Genomic DNA, 26613 nt, shown 5'->3' with positions numbered 1-26613 from the left:
GTTTTGTCAAAGGATTAACCAATTACATAAAATAATGACATATGTTCCTAACAAGTGAATCATATATGTCCTAACAGAGTTAAGTGGTGGCGAAGGAGAGTTGTGTTGGTGGTTTTTTGGGGTTTCACAAGCTGGTTGGGTTCGTGAGGAGGTGTGTGAAGTGGGATAGTGAAGAGGGGGATTTGGCTTTGGAGGGTGAGATTTTGGAGTTCATGAAAGAATCGAAGAATCTGGAGGCTTTTTCGAGCAAGAAAGAGTTGGTTGAAGTTGGGAGGATGGATTTGGTGTGAGAGAGAGTGACGGCTTCGGCCTTGGTGAGGAGGATCGGTGGTAGAGAGGGGTGGATCAGTGGTGAGGGTTTGGGAGTCAAAGGGAGAGACTGAGAGAGAAGGTGAAAGACTGGGTTAGAGAGAGAGTAATCTGAGGGGTTTTTTCTTTTTAATTTATACCAAACCTGTTTAAGCTGCGTTTAATAAATGCAGCTCTAGACATGTTTAAGCCGTGTTGAATAAAATGTAGCTCTATACATGTTTAGGCCGCGTTTTATAAATGTAGCTTTGGGATATATTGAAAAAAAAAAAAAAAAAATCCTTGGATGGGTCTATAGCTGCGTTTTAAAAAATGCGGTTTAAGCCCTACCTAGCTAAATGCGGCCTCAACATTACAAAACGCAGCTTCAGAGCTGGTCTATAGCCGCATTTAGTAAACACAGCTATACGTCCAGTGGTGGAGTTGCGTTTGTGTAAAATGCAGCTCAAACAGTACCCTATAGCTACGTTTTTGTAAACGCAGCTCCAAAGCGTGTTTTTTGTAGTGTCTCGGACCTCCTCTAAAAGTATTTTAATTTCTATAGTTGGTGGAAAATCCAAGATCACATTATACCTGCAAAACAAAAGCACAGGTTATTAGGGTTATCAATTTTATTTATTTGGTAAATATTTCAAAATTAATACGAAGTGGGATCAGTAACTTACCTCTGAGTGACCCCTATCTCATGGATAATGCAACACCTATCCAGTTTGAGATCCACTTTGTGAACCAATTTCTTTCCATCAGCTTCAAAAAGAAAATAGGCCACGCTCATTAGGCTAACACTACACATTAGAAGGATCATAAGAAATATTATTTTTGAGTATACCAGAAATCACTCCCAATTCAAGAAAAGGTTTAATAGCATCAATCCCAATAATAACAAGCTCTCCAGTTCCTGGAGCTCTCTGTAACATAAACACACATAAAATGAGCAAAATTTAAAAACTTTAATAAAAAATGAATGTTGAAGTTTTAGAGTATGTATGCAAGGAGGGACCTTTGGATGGCTGGTACAAGGTCGTTTCCAAGCTCCATTGAAATCCCAATTGCCTAAAGTTTTTAGTGCTAAAATGTCAATCTCTTGAGGCACGAAATTTTCTGCAACTGGGTATAACTTCCCAGAATGCTCGAAAACATTGGTGTTGCTTAAGTCTTTGTTTACTTTGCCATACCTCAATTACAAAATTCATATCAAAGGTATCAATCAATTTAGCTAAAGCTTTTATATATGTCACAAATTTCACAAAAAGTTTAGTTATTGGCCACATTTATTTTGACACTGCTTTTATGTAAAATATAAAAAACTGTTTAAATAATTAATTATTTTTCCTTTTTCCACAAAATTTTTTAAATATATCTTCTGAACCAATATCCTTAATGCATTCATTTAAGTTTTCCTATTTTATATTTATTGCCTAACTTATGGTAAACATGTCTGCACTTATTAATTTATGACTACCAGGCTTGGTGAAATCTAAAAGCTAATTGTAATCCACCATGACCACGTAGTTAATTCTAATGGCTCTATCTACAATTCATGCAGCCATATCTTAGAGAAAAAAAAAAACATACTAGTTTTATATTGATTTACCCACCACCAAAGGCCTTGTAACTGAATTGGCACCTCCCCATGCACAAACTACTTGGAGGTCTAGGGAGGAAAGGGTTCGAGCTGCGGGGTTAGTAGCATGTTGTAATTATTTCTCAAAAAAAAAAGAGAAAGCACGGTTTTTTTCTTTGCGTTTCTAGCTTGAACGTTTCGGTTTCAATGTATCTCTCTTATTGTAGACAGCATTCCAACTCCCATCACCATCTTTATTAAAATACAAAGCATGAACCATCCTTCTCCTTCCACCCAAGTGTGACTTGACCTTCCAAACATGGACTTTGTTGATTTAAATCCTCCAAAAAGGGGGTTCGATCCTGCAATCACAATGAAATGCACCAATTGCCCCATATTTTTCATAATTCAATTGCTACAACAAGTGGGGAAGGAAGGATTTGAACATCAATTATCATCATAAAATATATTAATGGCCTGTTTGGAAGTTTAAAAAAGGAGGGGGAGTAGAGTAGAGGGAGAGAGAGAGAGTAATTCAATCACCTTGTTTGGAAGTTTTTTAAAGAAGGAGGGAGAGGAGTTTGGAGGGGTTTCAACCACCTCTAACCCCTCATTTTTAATTCCTCCAAATTGGAGAGATTTGGAGGGAGAGTAGAGTAGATAAATTATTAACTAGATAAATTTTCTAATTTACCCTTTCTAAATTAATAATAGACCAATGTTGCAAGCCCTTCTCCCTTACTAATTTTAAAAACATTCAAACAAGGTGAAGGGGAACCATTCCCCTCTACTCTCCTCTCTCTCTAAACTTCCAAACAGGCCATAAGTTTTTTTTTTAAAGGAAAAAATATATATATATATATATATATATATATATAAAGTTATGCTATTGAATTACAAGAGTCTCATAATTCCTATTTTACTTTATACTTCCCTAATAAAATTTGAACACATGCTGACCTCTTTATTAAATCCTCATTTTCAGCCTTTTTCTTATATCAATTTCCTAAAATAAAATAACAATAAAAAAAATTCAAACCATCCCCCCAAGCCACCACCACCACTGATCACCTCCAATGACTTTTGCGGTGCCATTAGAAAGATCTTGTTGACGTCATCAGCTGCCATACACCACTGCCAGCAGTAAAAAAAAAAAAAAAAAAAAAAAAAAAAAAAAAAAAAACAGACCACGAACATCGTTGCTGGGTTTGCCCACTTTCTCTGTCGCCATCGTTGCCAGGTTTGCCTCACTCAGCCACCACCTTTATCTACTCCTTGTTTTCTTGCCATTAATGCCCTGAGGAGCACAACTTGTACATAACATTAAGAAGGTTTTTATTCATTAAAAAAAACATGGTGGTGGCGGTCCCAAACCCCATTTTTCTTAATTTTGATTCGAATGTTTGAAATCTCCAACTATATTTAATCTTTCTTATGAAATATATTAGTTGGAAACCTTCTTAATTTTAGAGGACTTGAGCAGCGGAGAGAGAAAAATAAGAAACCATGGTGGTGGTTTCTTGCCAGTGGCGTTGCTGGATGACAATGATGGTAGTAGGTGTTCAAATCAAATTCAGATCTGCCTCGACTTGGGGGCTATGACTGGAGTTGATGGCAACGATGAACTCATGTTAGTGGTGTTGGGCCTAGGTTGGTGGACTCGGGTGGGGGTTGAATATGCGTTGGATTTTTTTTCTTTTTCAATTTTATTTTGTGGACATCTTTTTTTTTTTTTTTTTTTTTTTCATTTATATTAGGTAAGTCAAATAAAATAACATAACATTAAGAATGAAAAAGAATGAGTGGACAAGTGGCATATTTTGATTTGTGGAGCATGGAATGAGGCACAGAGAGTGAGATAGACGATTTTGATTTGAATTACAAGACTGGCTCTTTATCTATATGTGAATTAAAATATATAACTACTATGTAATAGCAATATTATGGAAACAAAAAAATTCGGCAAGCACCACATAAACACAACCACACAAGAACACCAAATCTTACGTGGAAAACCCTCATTTGTAGAGGGAAAAACCACAGGGCTGCTTCGAAAAATATCCATTATGAAATAGAGATTACAATTATCAAGTTTGTGCTAAAGTTGAGTCCACAATAAATTAGATATACAACAAATAAATCTCAACGAGTAAACACAGTCTCACCATAAAACCAGTAGCAAAATCTTCATCTGAATACTCCAACTCTCCATGGTTGTAGCACTTAAAAACTCCATGAGAACTCCACCAATTTATCTTCCTTATATGTAACTTGAGCAAAAAATATGTCTTATTTTTCTTTTTCACTCTCTCACACTCTCACTGTGTTTCTTTCTATCTTTTCATTCAGACTGCACCTTTCAAGTTGAAGCTCTCTCTTTCTCTGTGTCTTGCTCTTTCTAGAACTCACACAAAATGGCCAAAATAGCTCTCTGTTTGCTTTAGCTTCCCACAAGGCCGATTGGCCTTAGTTTCTTTATTTTCTTCTTTTTTCAGTTTCAGCGTGTTAGACATGCCTGAGTCAAGTCTCATTAAGAGGCATGGCTGACTTGAAGACTTTTGGAAACAAGCTCATAAATGAGCTTTGACAAGGCATGTGGGCTAGACCCACACGGTGCTTTGCACCTAACAATCTCCCCTTCCAGCTTACTATGGAGGAGATCTTCAACCTAAGTCTTCAATCAAAATTCATGCCGGCCAACCCGACACAATGCTTCAGCTTCTCTCTAGTCACAACCTTGGTTAACATGTCAGCTGGATTTTCATTTGTATGAATCTTCTCTAATTCAAATGACTGTTGTTCAACAACTAGTCTCAACCAATGCTATCTCACCTTAATGTGCTTTGAGTGTAAATGATACATAGAATTCTTGCTCAAGTCTATAGCACTCTGACTATCACAATTAACTACATACCCTTCTTGCTTCAAACCCAATTCTTGGAGAAATCGTTTCAACCAAAGCTTCTATTTACTTGCTTCATTAGTTGCAATATACTCAGCCTCAGTTGTAGATAAGGCAACACACTTTTGTCATCTTGACTGTCATGATACAACTCCCCCTGCAAAAGTAAATAAATACCTCGATGTAGACTTCCGACCATCAAGGTCACCTGCCCAATCTGCATCTACATAACCCTCCAAAACTAGTTTATAATCATCAAAAGTCAAGCACAATTTAGAGCTACCTCTTAAATACCTGAAAATCCACTTTACTGCTTCCCAGTGATCTTTACTAGGATTAATCTTGAACCTACTAACAACATCAACTGAGTGAGCAATATTTGGTCGTGTGCAAACCATAGCATACATCAAATTCCTAACTCCTAACTGCTGAGGAATTGATGGTTGATGCTATGTCTTTTTTCTCTTTCTTGGATAAAGAACAAGATTTCTTTTTTAGCTTGAAATGAGCACCAAGAGGTGTACTGACTGGCTTGGCATGCTTTATATTGAACATTTCAAGAACCCGCTCAATATATTTCTCTTGTGATAACCATAGCTTCTTAACTTTCCTATCACGTAGAATTTGCATAACCAAAATTTGTCTTGCTGGACCCAAGTCTTTCATATCAAATGACTTGAACAAGTCCTTCTTCAAATTTCCAATCACACTTGCATCTTGTTCTATTATCAACATATTGTCTACATATAGTAGAAGAATAACAAATTTACCATTGGGAAATTTTCTAACATACACACAATGATCTGCATTTATCCTCATGTACTCGTGACCCATCATGAATGAGTCAAACTTCTTGTACCACTATCTTGGAGCTTGCTTCAAGCCATACAAACTCTTCCTTAACTTGCAAACCATATGTTCTTTCGATTTTACTTTGAATCCCTCTTGCTGATCCATGTAGATTTCTTCTTTCAAATCAACATGAAGAAAAGCAGTCTTCACATCAAGTTGTTCAAACTCAAGATCCAAGCTAGCTACTAATCCCAGAACTATCCGAATGGAGCTCATCTTAACTATTGGAGAGAATATCTCATCAAAGTCAATCCCTTATTTTTGATTGAAACCCTTGACCACCAATTGAGCTTTATACTTCACTAACTTGTCACCATCTTTCTTTAGCTTAAATACCCATTTGTTTTTCAATGCCTTCTTGCCTTTAGGAAGTTCCACTAAATCATAAGTCTTATTCTTATTCAATGAATTCATCTCTTCATGCATAGCCTTCAATCAGCTCTGCTTATCCTTATGAGAATGTACTTCTTGAAAACTTTCTGGCTCCCATTCTTTAGTAATCATAGCATACTCAGCAGTGGGATATCTAGTCGATGGACGACGCTCTCTAGTAGACCTTTTCACTTGAGGTTCTACCATCTCTAGTAGAGGAGGCTACTCCCCCTACTCAACACCATCTGTATGTATCATATCATCATCCTCAACACCTGCTGGCTCATCACCATAATTTTCATCTTGTGCCTCTTCCCTATTTGTGGCATTATCTGAGGAAGAAGAGGTAGGTGTAAGATCAAGAACACCTTCAACTGTAACTTTAGGCTTTTCAGTTTTCTCAAAGTCTGCCAAGTTTTCATTCTCATGAAAAACTACATCTCGACTTCTGATCATCTTCTTTTCTTTTGGATCCCATAGTTTGTATCCAAATTCTACATCTCCATATCCAACATAAATACAAGGAGTGGATTTGTTATTGAAAGTTCAAATATGTGTATAAAAACACCCTTGAACGTTTAGACTCCCAAATTACAACTTAACCAATTCAAGCATTATGTCAAACAACTAGTGTGCGGAAAATTAACATAAGCTATAATATGGAATTGGAAAAATTATCTAAGCCAAATTAAAATCACAACCCACAGTAGATAATAAAAGGCAAAGATAAAAGGGAAGGAAGATGCAAACACAAAGACAACACGCGATGTGTTATCGAAGAGGAAACCGAAGCCCTCGGCGTAAAACCTCTCCGTCGCCCTCCAAGCGGTAAACAATCCACTAGAAAATGTAGTTGGGATACATGGACAACAATAGACCCTCCAAGCCTAATCTACCCAGTGCACCTAAGCCCTCCAAGCTTCTTGCTCCAACGAGGTTGCGTCGAACCTTTTTCTTTTCTAGCTTCTCGGATTTCGCTACTAGACCATAGCATCAACCAATGAAGATTGGTTCTTTCCTAACTGCTTCCCAGAACACCAAACAGCCCTCTCACAGTAATGGATATGGTGAGAACAAGGTTTTGGTAAAAAGCCTCTCAAGGGTTTGGCAATGGAGAGGAAAAGAGTTGAGGAATTTGAAGAGGCACTTATGTAAAGATTGTCGATGAATCAATCTTGTTTTACTCTAGGGTTTCTCTCTCAAAATTCTCTCTAGAAGCTCACTTTCTTTTGTGGGTATAAGGGGTATATATACTAGGGTGAGAGAGAAATGTGAAACGTCAGGTTTTTCAAAACAGGGTTGGGTCGCGGCTTAGCCTCGTGACTTGATTGAGTCGCGAGATCCAGTCGCGAGATAACCGTATGGCCAGTTGTCCTGTTTTGTCCTGTAGTGCTCCAACTAGCATGACTGTTTACCTTCTGGCATGCTTGGCACGTGTGCTGCGTTTGGCGGCTTGTAGTCGCGAGTCTCTGTTTTCTTGCACACTCTTGAGAAAATTTTACTCTATCTCACTCACTACCCTTACAACAAGCCCACTTAAATACATGGTTACTAAATGCTGAAATACAAGCAAATTTGGCACGGAATAAAGCCAATTAGATGGTTGAATAAATTCAACCTTACAATCTCCCCCTTTGGCTATTTCGTGACAAAACCCTAAAACAGACTCTAGACTTAACATGTGAGTTGAGAACAGTTAAGCAAAACTCACTCACACCTAACTCTAGAAGCTGTGAAGCACTTGAATCATATGAACATAAGACTCCTGAAACACAACAATACACCATGATCATTGTAAGCAGAAAATCGTGAAATGCATATGAAACAAGCAATATGTGATCAAGCAAAGATGGAGTTAAGAAACAAACCATGGCTTGATCAACCAAGTAATCACTACAAGGTAGTGACTACAATGCTCATTCACATTTGGAATGAACACTAGGACATACAAGCTAACAAGCTCAATGCAAGTCTCTTGCATGCCAAACACTCAACCAATGCATAATACACTAAGTATATGCATCTAGGAATAATCCTACAAGGGCACAAGAGTGACAGTACTTAAAAGAAAATGCAATACATTTATATAGAAGTACTGATTTAAACAAAGCATAAAAGGCTGCATAAAGCATGGTACAAACCATAAAGCCTACAAACTATGCATAAAACATAACCCTAAAAGCTTACAAAAGCAACATGGGTACAAGAACAATATATCCTGAAAAACATCAACAATATATATAAAAGATTAAACCAAGATTGTAAGTTATGAGTTAGAAACAAGAATACACCAAAACCACAGTGTATCAACTCATATAAACAAAAAAAAAAAAAAAATATATATATATATATATATATATATAAACCTATAAGTTTAAAGGTTAAGACTTAAAACAAGAGTATGTGTGTACTCCCCCTATCACTATGCACACTTCCCTTTGAGCTTTCTCCCCCTTACTGAATGCTCTCCCCCTTTTTTGCACGAATAGCTAAAGGCTGTTGTCCAACTTTTGTTGAATAGCGTCTAACTGATTCTCCATAGTCTCGAGATGCATTTGAACATGGTTGTTTGTGGAGTAGAGAAGTGTCACCATCTCATCAATGCGTTTCTATATATTTTCAAGTAAACTACCTACTCTATCAGTTTGAGAATCAGTCTGTGCATATGGAATGCTAGCTTGTGGAACTTCAGGAATAGCATGCGAAGTAGGTGTGGTTTGTGCAAGTGTCTCTGACTCAGGGGCAGATGGAGTAACCGGAGAGATGTGTGCACTCTTTGGTGTTTTAGAGGAGTGACTTCTGCTAGCTTGAAGAGTGTACATGGAAATAGGATGCTGACGGGTCAACATTTTTCCATCTGTGGGAGGAACAATGCCTTCACGAAGAATGAGCTTCATGATGAGACTGCAAAATGGAATAATTTCTCGAGCTGTAGTTCGAACCGCGGTCTTCCTCATGGTGTAAAAGATGTGAGCACATATATCAATGGGGGCTCCTGTAATAAGATCACAAAGGAATAGAGCTCTCCCAAGATTTATGAATGTAATGTTGGACAGTGGGTAGAGATTAGTGAACATGATCAACTTCAATGTGGTCAGCTCTGGTGCAAACTTTGCAGTGCTGATGGATGTTCCTGTATTGGATACTTCAGTCACCCGCGAGGCCAAGCCGCGAGTCTCTATTTTTTTGCACACTCTTGAGCAAACTTCACTCTATCTCACTCACTATCCTTACAACAAGCCCACCTAAATACAGGGTTACTAAATGCTGAAATACAAGCAAATTTGGCACAGAATAAAGCCAATTAGATGGTTGAATAAATTCAACCTTACAATTATCAAGCTTTGATCTTTGTTCCTTAGGCACATGAACAAATGCCTTGCACCCAAATACCTTCAAGTGAGAGAAAGAAACATCTTTCCCTATCCATACTTTTTTTGGAATATTAAAATCCAAAGGAATTGACAGAGATCTATTAATTAGGTAGCATGCAGTCACAACAACTTCACCCCAAAATGACTTAGGCGGATTAGCCATTCTTAACATACATCTGACCTTCTCAATAATAGTGTGGTTCATCCTTTCTGTCACACCATTTTGCTGTGAGGTACCAGGAATTGTCTTCTTAAGTCTAATGTCTTTCTCGGACCAGTAACTCTTGAATTCATTAGATGTGTATTCACCTTCGTTATCACTACGGAGACACTTCAAAGACTTCCCTTTCTCTCTTTCCACCATGGCATGAAATTTCTTGAAGTGCTCAAATACCTAGTCTTTTGCTTTCAAAACATAAACCCACACCTTTCGTGAAGCATCATCAATAAATGTAACAAAATATCTATTGCCACCTAAAGTCTCAACATCAATGGGACCACATACATTAGAATAAACAAGATCTAATACATTGAGTTTTCTAGTAAAGGGTATATTAAATGAAACTCTATGTTGTTTACCAAATAAACAAAAGTCACAAGGATTTAGTGACATACCTTTGGCAAAGGGAATGAGAGACTTTTTTGTTAAAATCTGCAATCCTTTTTCACTCATATAAGCCAACTGCCTATGCCACAAGTTAGATGAAGAATCCTCTTGAATTGCACTAACAACATCCTTGCACAACTTTACTTGTGTCCTGTAAAGTGTACAAAAATTTTTCCCTCTAGCAAACACCAATGATCCTTTGCTAAGCCTCCATTTTCCATCACAGAAATAATTCCCATAACCTTCTTTATCAAGAACATAAGTGGAAATCAAATTCAGGTGAATATCCGGAACATGTCTCACATTCTTCAAAATCAGGGTGTATTCAGTGTTAGCCCTAACACATATATCACCAATTCCCACAATGTCTGCATAACTATCATTGCTTATCTTCACTCTCCTTAAGTTTCCCGCTTGAAATGAATAACTCCATTCTTGGAGTGACATGGCAAGAAGCAGCTGAATCAATCACCCATTCAACATAAGGATCTGAAACTGTACAACAATCATCTTGTCCTATGGTTAGGACCTCATCTTTCAACACTATAATAGCAACAGTATTCTCATCATCCTCATTTTTCTGATTTTTATCCTCTTTCTATTTTTTCCAAGCCTTGCAGTTTCTTTTTATGTGACCTTCTTTATCACAGTAAAAGCACTTGAATTTTCCTTTTGATTTTGATTGACTTCTAAATTTTCCTCGCCCTTTAGAACTTCTACTCTTACTTCTCCCCCTGTTCTCTGTGACAAGAGCCTGTGCAATATCCTTGCCCATATCCTTTCTTCTAGTTTCTTCATTAAGCAAACTATCTTTAACCATGACAAGTTATAACACACCATTCGGAGCAGAATTACTAAGTGACACTACCAAAGTCTCCCAACTATCAAGTAAGGAACTCAGAACCAATAAAGCTTGCAACTCATCATCTATTACTAGCTTCATTGTAGCCATTTGATTAACCAAGTCTTGGAACTTTCTAAGGTGCTCGACAATGGACTTACCCTCTTTGAGCTTCAAATTCACAAGTTTTTAAGTAATAAAAACTTTATTTTGAACTATCTTTCTTTCATAAAGACTCCTTAATTTTTCCCAAAGAGCCTCTGCATTTATTTCCTGAGAAACATGGTGAAAAACATTGACATCGATGCATTGTCAAATATACCCAATATTTTTTCTATTTAATTTCTCCCAGTCTCTATCTGACATATCACTAGGCTTGACACTATCACCCTCAATAGGGTCATGTAAATCCTTGCAATAAAGGACATCCTCCGTCATCGGTTTCCATATCGAATAATTCGATGCCGAGAGTTTAGCCATAGTATTCATGGTCATATTCTCCATTTAATCCAACACAAGACAATCAAAACCAAGCAACCAAAAGCTTTGATACCACTTGTTGGGGAAAAATCCTAATCCCCTCTTTGTCTATGTGTGAATTAAAATATATAACTACCAAGCAATAACAATATTATGGAAACAAAAAAATTTCAACAACCACCACATAAACATAACCGCACAAGAACACTAAATCTTACGTGGAAAACTCTTCGGTGTAGAGGGAAAAACCACGGGACAACTACGAAAAATATCCATTATGAAATAGCGATTACAACTATCAAGTTTGTGCTAAACTTGAGTCCACAATAAATTGGATATACAACAAATAAATCTCAAGAAGTAAATACAATTTCACCACAAAGGCAGTTGCAAAATTTTTCTCTGAATACTCCAACTCTCTATGGTTGTAGCACTCAAAAACTCCATGAGAATTTCACTAATTTATCTTCCTTGTGTGTAACTTGAGCAAAGAAAAATGTCTCTTTTTTCTTTTTCACTCTCTCACACTCACTGTGTTTCTCTCTATCTCTTCATTCAGATTGCACCTCTCAAGTTGAAGCTCTCTCTTTCTCTATGTCTTGCTCTCTCTAGAACTCACACAAAATGGCCAAAATAGCTCTCTGTTTGCTTCAGCTTCCCACAAGGCCGAATGGCCTTCGTTTCTTTATTTTCTTCTTTTTTCAGTTTCAGTGTGTTTGACACGCCTGAGTCAAGTCTCATTAAGAGGCATGGCCGACTTGTAAACTTTTGGAAGCAAGCTCAAAAATGAGCTTTGACAAGGCATGTGGGCTGGACCCATTCGGTGCTTTGCACCCAACCAGTAATGCTTACCTTTATTTGAAGATATCCTCGTCAAACATTTATATGATACCATAACCAAAACTTGCAGGACACTGACGCTAAAAGATTAGTAATAAAGAGCCTAAAGGCTATTATATTTGCACTCACAAAACTTGAAATTGAAGTTTTCAAAAGACTAATTTTCAAATAATCATTTTTTTTTTTTTTTTTGAGATAGTTATAATATGCTGCTAATTTTGCAGCTTAAACCTTATCCCCTTAGACCCCAAGGACTTTGTATATAAAAAGATGTCAATTAAACCACAAAACTCTTGGCAAATAACCAATTTAAATAATCCCTCTTTCTATGATTTTTTTAAAATCTTATATTAAATATGCAATTCGATAATTATAGTAGTTATTAATAAGCATTTATTATTTTTATTATGATTATATCTGGAACTATCTAATTAGCACGAAATTTGATGTGTGTTAAGAACATATAAAGAACATACAATTTGACACTCTTTTTTTTTGTATAATAATTTTGTAATCAATAGATTTAAACAGTTGAAACAAATATAAATACGATGGGAGGATTAGACAATTTTAATAAAGTAAAGTGATCAATATCTTTGTTTAATATATGTAGGCATAACTTTTTTTATATTTCTTAGTAGAAATAATAATTGACTTTATATGGTCACCATTCTATTCTAGATACTCTCTAAGAACATAATATCAGGTAATGTGGAACATAATATGTAGAGGTCAAGTACCTACCATTTCTGATGTAAACACCCTCTGGAAAATTGCCGGGAATTGTCCCTTCAATATCAGTAATGAGAAGGGCTTCTTTCAAGTTCAACTCATCGACTGGAGCAAAGTTACTTCTGCAAGTAATTTGGCATCATTAGGATACGTTTATATAAAAAAGCGATCAACATGAATGTTTTGTACGTGCTTGTGTGCTAATTAATAATGAGTACGTGTATGTGCATTGGAGATTTGGAAGGCTACCTAAAATGCAAGGTGGTACCGTACGGTACATACCTGAGATGGGAGCAATGGCTGGTCATCAAACTCAAACACCAAATCAACAAAGGCATCCAATATTTTCACCGAAGCGTTCTTGATGGTTTTGGAAGCATCAAAGTGCATGGGAACTTGTTGTAGATCTCTGAAATTGGGCTGTTTTTGAAAACTTTTCCAGTTAGATCATGGTTTTCTAATTTGGCTCACTGGCTGTTTATGAAAGCTTTAAAATTTCCACTCCGAAAAAAACTAGTTGCCCGAAATTAATGAAGTGATAAATTAATTTGGATAGAAACAGGGGTAGAACTAGGATTTTATGAATGGAGGGGCCAAAATTATAACAAATACAAAATTGAACTAATTTAATTGAGTCATACAAGAAATGTGAAGAGTTTAGGGGGCTAATTATATTTCTTTTGTAAAGTTTAGGTAAATTTAGGGGTAAAAGTCTAATATTTGAGAAGTTTGGGGGCATGAAATGTTTATATCTTAAAATTATAAAATATGAAATAACTATATCTTAAAAAATAAAAAATATCATGTGAGTCCAACTATGTTTGGGGGTAAAAGTCCAACTATAAAATTATAATAAAAAATAAATATATCTTAAAAAATAACTACAATAATTACACAAATATGAAATGTTTCCAATCTAAGTTTTATAATAACAATATATGTCAAGAGCCTTGTAACTTAATTAACACATTTCTATGCATAAAATGCTTGGTAGTTCGGGAGAGGAAAATATTTGGGTTATGTAGATAGCAACATATTGTAACTATCTCAAAAAATTAAATATCAATATCTATTTGTGAATTACATAAATATCATGTGATAGAATCATAGAACAAGTTAGTGCTCCATTTTATTAAGAAAAAGTAAATAAATTACACTCACACTTCCAAGGCGTAGTTAAATTAGACTTGCTATACTTGATCTTCAAAAATTAAAATTTTTATATAATGGTTTTACTTCTTAGATTTTTTTTTTTTTTTGGTTACTATAATACAATAAATTTTGTTAATATTTGATTTTTTATTGTCTTTACTAAAGTGTGTACTTTAGTTAATGATAAGCTTTAAAATTTTAAGAGAATTTAAAATAGTTTCAAATGGTTAGAATTATGAGAAAGTTTGAACAAGTTCCATATTGCTTTAAATTAGTTCCAAATTGGCTAGATATAATTTTAAATTGGTTAGAGTTAATTTTAAACCATATATAATGAAACTTGGAATAAAATCAAAGTAAATTAACTTAATCTTACACCTATGGTCCCCCTCCTTAAACAAAAATGGGAATTACCAATTGGCTTACATTTAGGCCCCTCCTAATTTTCTTTTAAAAAAATTTAATTAATTACAAAAAATTTAAACTTAAGTAGTACCGTGCTACCATATTGAAGACATCCACGGACCTCCCATATCTCAAGGTCCTCATGGGTATCAGTCGTAGCAAGGACTCTTACCCCAATTTAGCTAGCTAGTCTCTCTTTCTCTTTAGAATTAGTATTTATTTATTTTATCAATCTTATTTATGATTTTGTTTTCTTAACCACAAAATGTTTAAGCTTCAAGATTGATAAATTTTTCATTTATTTTTCTTTGTTAATATATTAATTTCAATTATAAGAATAAAAAATAAATAAAAATAAAGAAAATGTAGGTTAACTATGTTTATATGTTTGGGTATTAATATCGCTAAAAAGAACGGAAAACAAATTATGTTTAAATTAATTCATTCTCTGTCCTTTTTTTAGTTTTTATTTTTTATTTAGTTTTGGTGAGTAAAACATAATGCCGAATTTTTCGATATAGTAAAATTTATTGCGTTATTTTTAGTGTCAACTTGTTGGGTTTTTGTTTTCAATGCTGTTTTTTTTTTTTTTTTTTTTTGAAAAGAAAAAGAGACTTGGATGTCAAATTGGATATATATTACAACGTAATTTATTTATACAAGAGAATTTATGATAACCTCAAGCATCAAAATCAAGGTAAATTGCTGCAAAATCTTGTACACTTTAATAAATAATTCACTTGAAATCTATTAAAAAATAAGGGTGTGGCTTACTTTCAGTACTTTTTTAATTAGAGATCTCATTTTGTTTTAAATACACAATAGCATGTAAGTGATAGTGAGTTTTAATTTTCACATTTTATTTAATTAGTAGGTAATGTGACGCTTTCTCATTAAAACAAAAAGAGATTTCAGTTAAAAAGGTATTAGAGGCAAACCAAACCCAAAAAATAATAACATTGTGTCTTGTATTTTATTTATATTTTGTTAATACTAAATAGAGTAATAGGCTCAAGTATTATTATTTAGTTATTAATTTAATATGAAATTTTTGTACATTTTTCATTATGAAACGGTGATAATTTTTTGTTTATGGTCTGATCCCATACAATGAAGTCCTGATTGCCAAGATAGTTTCAATTGAGAGTTGGCTAAGGATGAAGACAGATTGGCTGTTCCAGAAGGATATCTTTTCATGTGAGATGCTTCCAGTTCCAAACACATCTATTTGGAGTATCGATGGGTGAAACCTGTTTTGGCCGCATTAAAAGCTTGGAAGGAATGTTTCAATTGTTTTTCCAATTGAAACCTGGTTCCAGACAAGAATATTCATGTTTCTAAGACCAACCAGACAAGTGACATATAAAATAATCTTCAACTGGGAAGTCAAAACAAGGACTACTTCTTAGAATATATGTTTCATAAGCATTTTCTACCACCCAACAATTCCATTATTCAAACACAAGTGACAGAGAAAAGGGGAACATAATATAGCAATAACCTTTTTGTCTGATTAATTCCATTATTCAAACACAATTCCATCTTTTTCTTCATGTCAGAGACTCATTTGAACCAGCGGCGAAGCTAGTGGGGTCATGCCTCTCTCTAGTATTGGAGAAGGAAAAATATATACACTACTAGTTTAGTTGTTAAAATTCATTTGGACCTCATCAAACTTTAGAATTGTTTTATGGACAAATTTGTAACCATTGGCTACAAACTTAATCAATATCATTTTATTGGAAGTGGATTTTGAAAAATCTACCATTAGATTACATTTTTTTTTTTCCTTATATCCTTCATACTTGCAAAATTCTTAGAAAATCAAATATCAATAACTATATCATGAATCAAATATTTAAATTTTAAGTCTTTGTAGTATAAAATTATGCACAAAAAATAAGTTTACGAATCAAATAGAAAAAAAAAAATCTAATTAGCAGAAAATTTGAAATGAGTGTTAGGAATATAAAAAATATGCAATTTATGGTTAGATTTTCAACATACATAACCATGTTAATTTTTTTAGTGGGAGTTATAGCCATTGATACAACCAAGTTTGTAACCAAATTTTGTCATTGTTATATATATGTGCATGTATGTGTGAAATAAAGTTTAGTTACAAAATTGATTGTAGCCTAAGACTACAACCTTACTCAATATCTTTGTATTGGGGGTAAATTTTGACAAATCCACTATTGGATTATATTTTCTTCTTATGTCATCCGTGCTTGCAAAATTTTTAGAAAATTAAAAATCAATAGATGTGTCATTGATAAATTTTTTAAATTGCAAGTTTTTATAGTTTAAAATTATTCATAAATATAAACTTATAATCATATAGATATAGTAAATAATATCCGATTGTTACAAAATTTGACATGTGTGTTAAGAGCATAAAAGACATACAATTTAATGGCTTGTATTTTTAAATTTTGATAATTTTATTTTATTTTACTTTTTATAATAATAATTTGATCATATAGATTTGAAAATAGTGGATAGAGTAATTCAATTTAGTTACTGAATACTTGTTTATTGTATATTTATATTTGATAATAGGAATATGTGTAATTATTATATTGAGGTAAAGAAAAATTTACTTTAGTTGCTTGATTTTATATGATTGCATATATGTTTCGAGCTTGACGTTAGATTTAATAATCTATCAACACTTTCTTAATTATGCCAAGAATTGGAGAGAGCTAAAAAATCAACAATTTATACATTAGTTGATAAATTAGTTTAGAACACACTTTTGTTGAGTTAAAATTAATTTATGAAATAAAAAAATTAGCCATAAAGTTTTTATTTTTCCTTATTTTTTTAATATTTAGTTTAGCCTCTTAGAACAGATTCTTGGCTCCATCAGTAATTTAAATCTTCTACATTCAACGTGGTGTTGCCACTAATTCAATACAGTGACAATAACCTATATATGTAATGCAAGATATTTGGTAAAAAGCTAAAGAATGAAATGTTGTTATTATTATTATTATTTTTGGTTAACAGGAAAATTGTATAAACTAGGAATTAATAAGTCTGTTAAAACACAAAAAAGCATTGTCAAAGGCCAAAAGGCTTTCTACCACAAGCGGTGGTTCTACAAAATCTACAAAGGAAGTACTATAACTCGATCCCATTTTAGCTAATGCATTAGTACATTTGTTGGCTTCACAATATATGTGCTCTATCCGCTTATTAGAGATAGCTTTTAACAGATTCATGCGATCAGACAACAAATGTCCCATTAACAATTTGGCACTATCATAATGAAATGTTATTTCAATATAGGGATCCGTGTATTAGAAATAATTTATTAAACTTCAGTTAGGTGAAAGAGAAACTAGCAAATAAAACAACTAGATAGAAGGAAAAGTTGCTTCCAAAAGCGGGTAAAGAGATCTTGATAAATGTTGTTGCTCAAGAAATTCTGATATACACCATGAGTTGCTTCAATTCAAACTACCTAATGCACTTTTTAATGATTTAACTAGTATGGTAAGAAATTTTTGCCGGGATCAAAAGACAAATGAGCATAAGAGACATGGATTAGCTGGGATAAGCCGTGTATGGGTTTTAAAGATCTGAAAAAAGGCTTTTAACTTGGCTCTTTCGGCAAAGCAAGGGTAGCGGCAACAAACATGTCCGAATTCTTTTTTTTTTTTGCACAGTCATGTCCGAATTCTTCGGTGTCCAAGATTTTTATAACAAAATACTTCCCGGATTGCAACTTTGTGAATGCAAAACCATATACATGGCGAAGTTTGTGAAGAATACCAGCATGTAAATGAACACAAGACATGAGTGACTACTCCATCTCAAACATTGGTTGTAACTTGTAACGTGGTCTCCTCCAGCAGAGACCCATTTCAACCAATGCCTAAGCCTTTTAACCCAAATCCATTTATTTTGGCCCAACTCGATTTTCAAATAAATTTAACCATTCCTTTATAAAGTTTAACCCAAGCTCACTTTTGAATTAAAGCCTGTCCCTAGATTAGCCCAAAAACCCTTCAGGACCAAACCAAAACCAACTTTAAAGTCAAGTCAACCGAAGCCCAAAACCTAAAAGAACCCAAAAAGCTCGGGCCAGCCCATTTCCAATTATTCTTTACCACTTGGCCCACAGCTTTTTTTTTTTTTTTTTTTTTTTTTTTTTTTTTTTTTTTTAATTCACAACAATGCTACGCAATAGACAACTTATATATATGGCATAAAGTTCAAATCTTAGCATAAATAATTATATATATTATACTGTAAGGCTTCATGTTGTAACTTGTAAAAAACTCATTAAAAATCACCTAACAACTTAATTCGGCAATTGTAAACTTGAACTTTTTTACTTTTTCTTTTTTATATATTTTTTAAGGTTGAGATTTTACTTAAGATATTTTTTACCTTTTTGGCAGTGTGGCAAACAACTAAAATATTCGAAAAAATTAAGTAGACCAATGAATATGTGAAGACCACATTAAATTGTCAATGATAAAAGCTCGTACAGGAAAAATATATTAACCAGACCCAATACTCTAATTAATACCTAAAGTAATTTTATTTTTATTTTCAACTAATTACATTTATTATCAAGAAAATCAGGAATTTTCAAAATCAACTTATATAATTATGTACATCTTTAACCTAAAAGAAACCATCACCGCTCTAACTTGAACTTAAAAAAAAAAAAAATGATATAATGCTGAGAGGTAAAAAATAGAGAATTTAGGGTTACTTTTTTGGCAGTGTGGCAACTGGCAACAACTAAAATATTTGAAAAAATTAAGTAGACCAATGAATATGTGAAGACCACATTAAATTGTCAACGATAAAAGCTCATACAAGAAAAATATATTAACCAAAACCAATACTCTAATTAATACCTAAAGTAATTTTATTTTTATTTTCAACTAATTACATTTATTATCAAGTAAATCAAGAATTTTCAAAATCGACATATATAATTATGTACATCTTTAACCTAAAAGAAACCATCACCGCTCTAACTTGAACTAAAAAAAAATGATATAATGCTAAGAGGTAAAAAATAGAGAATTTAGGGTTTTCGACCAATTGTTTGTTTGCCCCCAGTAGTTGTTTCAAAATCAAAAGTCCCAAGACCACCTTCATGTCCAACTTAATTTACTTACACTAGGAAAAATTTTTACCGCCAAACCTTCTAAGTGATGATTGATGTAACTATTCACACGCACTTATTTAAATACTATTCTCATGATTTTTAACGTTGGACAGTAATATGTCATAATTAATATAACAATTAATTATTTTTAAAAAATAATTAAACTTATAATAATTAGCTGACTAAAATAGTATTTAAATAGTTCAATTATAATTATTGATAAGGTAATACTTTTTATAATTTATTACAAGGCTTGAGTTCAAGTTACACCAAGAGTAACTCTAATTAGTTGTAACAACTTAATTATAATTTTCAATTGCAATAGGGACTTTTATACTTACTACATTAGGAAAATTTTGTTGTAACACCTTAAAATAAATAAAAGTTGCAATAACTTGATACTAATTATTTTTGCAATTTATTACAACGAAAATTTCTCAATGAGATAGTAACAAAGTTATTATTGTAATAACTTAATATCAATTATTTTACAATTTATTGCAACGATAAACATGGAGTTACAATGAAAATATCATTTCAGTAACTTGATATCAATTATTTTGCAATCTATTGAAATGATAAATATGACATAATAATCTCTTACAATGAATATATTGATGCAATAATTTTGAACCGAAAATTTTGCAATTTATTAAATAAAATTCGTAAAATAATAACATATTACTAAAAGATATTCAAATCATAAATTATTTATGGCAACAACATGTATATCATTGCATCAAAGTTGTTATTAAAATATTTGGAGTTTATTACAACAAAATTTTTTGTTGCACAAACCTATTACCTCAGATTCTATTGCAACATCTTGCATCAACTATTGCAATAATTTTTATATTATTATAACATTTTTTTCCCATTTGTAATAAACATTTATTTTCTTGTAATGACTGTTTAAAACTTGATATATTATGGAACTGGCATGCATCTATACAAATGGTTACTTGGACTCTTAATTAATTAATTTGATCGTCAATATATATATCCAAATCAAAATTTGCTTAGTTATAATCCAACTTAAAATTTTCCATTAATTTATTTCTATACGCCCAAGAATTGCTCATTAATATATTTTTAAAATGATAATTGCTGCATTATGGAAAGTTTCTTACATGAAATCTCTTTTTTGACATTGGTTGACATGTAATCATAGATCAAAAAGCCTTTTCTCTTCCTTGTCATAACCATACCCCCTGAGTCTAATAATATTTTAGTGGGTTAAATGACTTAGGGCATGTACTTCTACCTGCAAATTGGATTGGACAAGCATTGTTAGTCACATAAAAAACATGGCGTTAAAAAAAGAGAAAAAGATACAAAATGTGTTATTTCAGCACAATTCTTACCTCCAATTGTTTAATTTTGGGGTTTGTTGTAATCAGCAATCTTCACAACATATCCTCCCCAAAGTGCTTCATGTAAACTATTCTAAAACCCCCTTCATCAATTTTCATTTTAAAATTGGTGAAGTCTCTAACTTGATCCCAAGGCAAAACGATTCAAAATTTTCATTGATCCCAAGTCTCTAACTTGAACACATTGATCTAGTAAAGACAAGGTGAATTTAATAAAATTTTCATTTCAAAATATGTGAAACCTCAAAATGATTGCTTATAACAATGAAGTTATTATTGTAATAACCTGATATTAATTATTTTTCAATCTATTGTAATAATAAATATGAAGTTGCAATGAATATTTCATTGCAATAACCTAATATCAATTATTTTATAATAAACATGAAATAATTACCTATTACAATGAAGATATTGTTGAAATAATTTGACCTGAATTATTTTTGTAAATTATTTGCAATCTATTATAAAAATATTCGTAAAATAATAGCCTATTGCTACAAGATATTCGAAGAATTAAATTTTTAATGGCAACAACATATATATCATTTCATTAAAGTTGTCATTAAAATATTTAGAATTTTTTATAATGGAATTTTTTGTTGCACAAACCTATAGCTCATATTTTATTGTAACACATCACTTCAACTATTGCAATGACATTAAAAAATAAAATTTCTTGTAGTGAATGTTTAAACCTTGTTACATTTTGGACTTGACATAAAACATCTATACAAGTGGCTACTTGGAGTACTAATTAATTTGCTTGATTGTCCATATATCCAAATCAAAATGTACTTAGTCGTAATTTTACTTAATTTTTTCTATTAATTTATTTCTATACACCCAAAAATTACTCATTAATATATTTGTATAATAATAATCACTGTATTATAGAAAGTTTCATACATGAAATCTCTTTTTCGACATTGATTGGCATGTAATCATAGATCAAAAAGCGTTTTCTCATTTTTGCTATGACCATACCCCTAAGTCTAACAATATTTTGGTGGGTCAAATGACTCAGAGCATGTACTTCTTGCAAATTGAATTGGACAAGCATTGTTAGTAGAGGGGGGGGGGGGGGGGGGGGGGGGAGCAAGTGCCCCCTTGGCTCCTCTTAAAAATGCTTATAAGTGCTACTTGCAAGAAAAAGAACAAAAGGAAGTTCCTACTTGCAAGAAAATAGCTGTAACATCGACAAAATGAGAAAAGTTATAGGAGATATTCACAGTACTTTTTAACCACATTATCGTAACTTTTGTTTAAAAAATAAAAAATTTATCTCCCATTTTTTTATAAATAAAAACTTTTATATCCCATTTCTTTAAAAAAAAAAAAAAAAAAATTATCTTGTCCCTCTATTTCAGCATTTCACTTTCACGACATTTTGAATGTTTATCCTTTTATTTTATTTGATGGACCACATTTTGAATGTTTAACCTTTTTTTTTTTTTTTTGGGTGTGATTTCAATTGATTGTGTGTCTTATATTTTCCCTATACTCAAACTCTAAAGCATCTATTATTATTATTATTATTATTATTATTATTATTATTATTATTATATCTTCTATCAATTGACCTTTCAATTTGAACTCTTGAATTTTGCTATGAACCTAGATTAAAATACTTTGAAGAATATAGAACAAAAATGTTGAATTTTACATATTTTTTACAATATTTATTTACTTCGTTATTAATATTGATTAATTTTTTTAGGTTTTATATTTTGATATTGTCTTTAAATCTTGCCCCGCCTAGATTGAAATCTTGCCTTCACCACTGATTGTCAGTCACATAAAAAACATGGTTTAAAAAGGAGAGAAAAAGATACAAAATATGTTTTTTCAACACCAATCTTACCTCCCATTGTTTAAATTTGGATTTTGTTGTCCTATTATAATTAGCGTTCTTTACAGCAACATCATCCTTCCCAAAGTGACCCAAACTGCTCCAAAACCTCTTTCACCAATTTTCATTTTAAAATTGGTGAAATCTCTAACTTAATCCTACATAAAAATGATTGGATTTGGAGTTAAACTTATAGTAAAGACAACAATATGGTCAATTGAATAAAATTTACACTTCTAAGTATGTGAGTGTATAGTTTATAATAACGAAGTTATTATTGCAATAACTTGATATCAATTATTTTTCAATCTATTGTAATGATAAACATGAGCCTGAAGATATCATTACAATAACCTTATATCAATTATTTAATAATATATTAGAATGATAAACATGAAATAATTATATATTACAACGAAGATATCATTGCAATAATTTGACCTGAATTATCTTTGTCAATTATTTGCAATCTATTGTAATAAAATTTGTAAAATAATAGTTTTTTGCTACCGAAGAGGGAGAAATTAGATGACGGATCCATCCAAGTAAGGCTGATAGTGTTAGATCAACGAACTAACGGTAGACGAATGCAATATTCACAGGTGCAAGGTGGACGGATCCCAAAGGTCACGTGGCTTCTATGAGAATTAAGTGATTTCAAGGAATCCTAAATGGAAATAACTTGCGTCCCACGACTGTCCCTAGTCAATAGAATCCTAATATGGATAGAATTCCAGTATGAGAAGGATTCTGTAATACACGTCCATTAATGATGATCTTCCTTGAAAGGAAACACCTTCCTACGTAAGAAACGAAGGTCGGTTCTACATTATTATAAAAACCCCAAAGCCCTCAGGAAACAAGGTACATATAATTCTCCCCAACTCTAGCACCCTAGAGTTGTAGAAGGTTTTTTTTAACTTGACCTTCGGAGGGTCTTTGGCCAATACCACACCGGTACTCTCATAGGGTTTCTCTTTGTTGTTATTTCGCAGATCTAGTTTTGAGTACGTGAGTGTTGTGTAGCTTACTAGTGATTTTTCGGCATCATTAGTTGGCGTTGTCTGTGAGAACGGTGATCAGAAAATAAGCCATATTCATCGCTTCCTAGACAAAAAGTTGCATGGTACTTACTCGTTTGATGGCAACCACCACCAATAATCAAGGCGACGAACCGCGACCCACTGCCCTGGAGATGCAAGTTCAAACCCTTATAGTAGCAGTGGAACGTCTCACCAAGCAAAATCATGACCTAGAGGAATAGCTGCGCTAGAAGAACGCAGCAATGGATACCCAAGAGGAAGATCAAGAAGGCACTAGCGCTGAGAGAAGGAACCAAGAAGGGCCAAAAGGTAGCAACGCCTTGAGCAAGCCAGAGCGACAGGACACGAGTCGCCCATTCGTCAAAGATACAGTTCCACCTTATATAGTCGCTAAGATGCAGATGATGAAGGAATGGATGGACTTTATGATGAATGCATTTAGAGGACGGGTGTCTAGTGACCTTGATGACTTGGTCCATCGAACTGATTCACCATTTACAGCGTCCGTCACTACATTCCCCTTTCCATTGAAGTTCCGTATGCCGTAGGTGGAAAATTATGATGGATCCAAGGACCCCTTAAATCTCTTGGATTCCTTCAAGACCCTAATGCACCTTCAAGGGGTGCCAGATGAGATCATGTGCAGAGCCTTCCCCACCACGCTGAAAGGATCCGCCAAAATCTGGTTCAGCAGGCTGATGCCCAACTTCATCAGTACCTTCAAGGAGTTAAGTGCCCAATTTGCCTCGCACTTCATCGGGGGGCACAGGTATAAGAAGTCCACTGCATACCTGATGAACATTAAGCAGCGGGAGGACGAGACAACGAGGTCTTACATCACCCGCTTTAATAGAGAAGCTCTCTCGATCGACGAAGCAGAGACAAGATACTCGTGGCTGCCTTCACGAACGAACTACGGAAGGGTAAGTTCCTATTTTCCCTATACAAGAACGACCCAAAAACTATGTTAGATGTGCTGTACAGGGAAACCAAGTACATGAACATAGAAGATGTGTTGCTGGCCCGAGAAGAAAAGCTGAGGAAGAGGGAAAGACAGGAGGACGTATGGCAGGATAGGGGGTGGAAGATGGCTAGGACTGGAGAACGGCGGGAAGACAGGCGTTCCAAGCCCCCCACAGGAAAATTCACGAGTTTCACTTCCCTGACTACCTCGATCTACCAAGTCTTGATGTAGATTAAAGACGAAGGAGCCTTGACCTTCCCCGACAAGCTGAAGGGAGATCCAAATAAGAGGTTTAAGACAAGTATTACTGCTTTCACCATGATCACGGCCATGACACAGCTGACTGATACGACCTAAAGCATCAAATTGAAGCCCTTATCAGACAAGGAAAGCTATAGAGATTTGTCAGCAAGGAGAGGACGGACCCACCTCAGGAGCAGGCTCCCTGATGGGAGAATGAGCGCCCTAGGCCACCCATAGGAGATATAAGAATGATCGTAAGGGGCATGACGGTTACCGGGTCATCCAAAAAGGCTCGCAAGACTTACCTCAGGATGGTTCAGAATGTCTAGCTAACAGGTTCCGTACCTAAGATGGCGCGGATAGACAAACCCATCATCAGATTCTCCGAAGAAGATGCCTGATGTCTTCACCACCCACATGATGATGCACTTGTCGTTAGCATACGAATAGGGGATTACAACATAAGTATGGGATTATAACACACACCGGGTTCTAGTCGACAATGGAAACTCGGTTGACATCCTTTACTATCCGGCATTCCAGTAGATGAGGATTGATAAAGAGTGACTAGTTTCGATGAACGCTCCGCTCGTTGGTTTTGGAGGAACAAGGGTGTTCACTTTTGGTGCAGTCACATTATTTGTAATGGTTGACAACTACCCCCAGCAGATCACTAAGGACGTAACATTCCTTGTTGTCGACTGCTCGTCCACTTACAATGCGATCTTGGGACAACCTACCCTCAATTCGTGGAAGGCTATAACCTCAACCTACCACTTAATGATCAAGTTCCGTACAGATTATAGGGTAGGGGAGCTGTACGAAAATCAGGTAGTTGAGCACGAATGCTACATAGTTATGATGGAGATGGATGACCACCTCTAGGCCATGAACATAGAAGAACATCAGACAGTGACAGAGCTCGTTGAAAGGCTTGAAGAGATACTTCTCAACGACTCCAAGAATGATCGAACGACAAGGATTGGTACCCTCACCAGCCCGACGGTCCACCAAGCACTAGCAACTTTTCTCAAAGATAATCGGGATGTGTTCGCTTGGAGCCATGAAGACATGTCGGGAATAGACTTTTCGGTCATGGTGCATAGACTGAATGTGTCACCCTCCTTTACACCCATTTTTTAGAAGAAGCGAGTATTCGCCCCAGAACGAGATCAAGCTATAGCAGAAGAAGTTCACATGCTACAAGAGGCGAATTTCATTAGTAAGGTTTACTACCCCGACTGGCTGGCAAACGTGGTAATATTCAAGAAAGCCAACGAAAAATGAAGGATATGCATAGACTTCACCGACCAGAACAGGGCGTACCCCAAAGATAGTTACCCCCCTCCCGCGAGTTGACATTCTGGTTGACTCTACAGCTCAACACCAGTTATTAAGCTTCATGGACACTTTTTCGGGCTAAAACTAGATCAAAATGGACAAAACAGATCAGGAGAAAACTTCGTTCGTTACTAGCCAGGGCCTCTTCTGTTATAAAGTAATGCCATTTGGCCTCAAAAATGCGGGCACGACGTATCAAAGGCTAATGAACAAGATGTTTGCACAGCAAA

At 34.2% G+C, this 26613-nt stretch overlaps 1 pseudogene; it reads right to left on the bottom strand.

Annotated features, from left to right (window-relative positions):
• Positions 1–635: 635 nt before the first annotated feature.
• On the bottom strand, positions 636–26178 carry LOC115956851 (annotated as a pseudogene).
• Between the last annotated feature and the right edge of the window lie 435 nt (positions 26179–26613).

This window comes from Quercus lobata, chromosome 8, assembly GCF_001633185.2.
Source record: "Quercus lobata isolate SW786 chromosome 8, ValleyOak3.0 Primary Assembly, whole genome shotgun sequence".
In the NCBI taxonomy this organism is placed as follows: Eukaryota; Viridiplantae; Streptophyta; class Magnoliopsida; order Fagales; family Fagaceae; genus Quercus; species Quercus lobata.
The sequence above is the reverse complement of the archived record's forward strand: the minus strand, read 5'-3'. Positions and strand labels throughout refer to the sequence as shown.